The sequence below is a fragment of the Arachis ipaensis genome, chromosome B03 (assembly GCF_000816755.2).
Source record: "Arachis ipaensis cultivar K30076 chromosome B03, Araip1.1, whole genome shotgun sequence".
NCBI lineage: Eukaryota > Viridiplantae > Streptophyta > Magnoliopsida > Fabales > Fabaceae > Arachis > Arachis ipaensis.
Window position 1 is genome coordinate 96,143,234 of NC_029787.2, and position 2,393 is coordinate 96,145,626.

Sequence of the window (2,393 nt, forward strand, 5' to 3'; positions counted from 1 at the left end):
AATGGCATCAAAATTATATTAAAGAGAACAATTAGCTAGATTTAAAAGAGCCAAAGGCTTAGAAAATAATAGTAAGAGACCATGAAACTAACCTATTCTGATGTAGTGCACAAATACAAGAATACACAAGTTGCTTCACTCGGTAGTTCACTAAACTAGAGGTGGATGAGTAATCCACACCAACAAAAAATTTAGATTTTGTCCCTTGTAGCAGACATATTAGTTCTCTAATAGAAGAACGGAAGCAAATATCTATAGTAGAATTATAGTATACTCACTACATTGTTAAAGGCAAAAGAGTTATTACAAACTTTAAATTACATAGGATAGTTTAATGTTGAGAAACATAAAAGAAATAAAAAATATAGTGGTAATATTAAATTCTTAATTCTAGGTACAGAATCTTATCTATGTTCCCAGTAATACTTAATTACTCAATAATACTTAATTACTCAAATATAGTGATAATTACTAACTAATTAATCCACCATAGCATTATTCAAGTCCTACTTAATTAAACAGAAAAATAAGTGTATACTACTAATTGTTTGTGTGACACACTAACCCAAATTTCTTTAATATGTATTATTGACACTACTCCTTTAATTACATATTTAAAAATTATGATATTACATATTCAGAAAAAATATTTTCATTGAGCTAAATGTGGATCAAAACAAAACAAAAGCAACTTAATGTGTTCATATTCATCCAATGGTTCAATTCATTGTATGAGGTAAGGTCCACTTAAATTATTGTTAGTATAGAGAGATATTGAACTGTGTAGGCATGGTTATTATTATTGGGGTCACATTGTGAGAATGGTAGGTTCAATAAGCTAACTACAATAGAGAAGAGAAACTAAGAATTAAACAAAAATAATATACTAACAGAAACCAAAAGCTGTACTATTAAATCATGCTAAGCAATAATTCTCACAAGTTGGTAAGTATTGAATTGAAAGATAAGTGCAACAAGGAAAGACAAATAGCTATTTATACATACTAAAGCATAGTGTACTAGGTATCTGCAAAATAACAGAATTAACTACTTAGCCAATTTCAATGAGGATATGATTGGGTAGTAAAAATAAAAATCTGTCATTATAAAACCATACAAATCCTTAACCTTTCGAATCACAACTAGCAAGTTCAATCAATTAATTGATACTAACTAATACTAATACTAATAATAATCAATAACCATGCTAATTTTTTTTGTAACTGTAAAGAGTACTAATGAGAGACAATGACTAATAATTGCAATAGTGGTCTCTGTAACAAACACATCTCATCATGAATTTTTTGTTCACTCTTTTCCCTTGGCAAAATTATAAATTCACACAAAATACAAGAACAACAACAAGGAATAAGGAAAGAAGAAAAAGGCACTAAACATATAAATCTAAAACAAATCAATACAAATTAACAAAATAATTAAGGGAACAAACCTGAAAATAAGGGGGCACACCCATACCGGAGGAGGGAGTAGAGGGTGCTCTCACGCAAAATTCGAACAAGCAAAATACAGAATAAATAAATTCAAACAATAGGGATGAAATTGGAGCAAAATTAATAGATCAACAAGCAAACAAATTAAATCGGAACAAAAGTAAGAAGACAAAGGAAATAAATTGGAACAACAGGGCAAGGGGGAAGAATGAACTACAGATAGGGGAGAGGGAGCAATCTAGTAGCACACAATAGGGCAAGGGGGAAGCACAACAACAACGATATCATGACAGATGAGCATCCACGCGACTCCACAACGACACGGAAGTGCACGATGGAGCGAAGAACAATGGTTTCAAGCCCTTCCACTTTCCTTTTGCATGCGGGAGCCACATGACAGAGCAGATCATTGACGGGGAAGGACGTAGCAGCTGGAGTTTATTATGCAAGTGAATCTTAATGTAGTTGGTTGGAGACTTTTGAAGAGCCAATCAAAAATAGCATTTCTGGAAAATGATCTTTCTTTTCTAAAACTTTCTGGTCAGGTCATTTAGCGACATCTTTCACAACTACAAATACACCTCTATGTTTTCAAGAGACCATCACAAAGTTATATTAACGAATCACAATCTCAAGTAAAACTTGCATGATTAAGGCCACCATGGAATGAAGTTGAGGAGTGGATTCACGCCATACTTGCTCACTTAGATGAACATGAGTCAATAGTAGAGGCGGATAGGTAAGTCATTTTAGCGACCGATGTTGAAATAATCTTGAGGGATAGAAAAAAGAACCATAAGATAACAGAGGATATTATGATGTACTATCAACAAATTCCTGTAAGAGACAACTCTATTATGGAGGATTCATCATTAATCGTGATATTGCCAACATAAGAGGAAAAAGACGGTGACAAGAATAACACAAATGATTATGTGAATC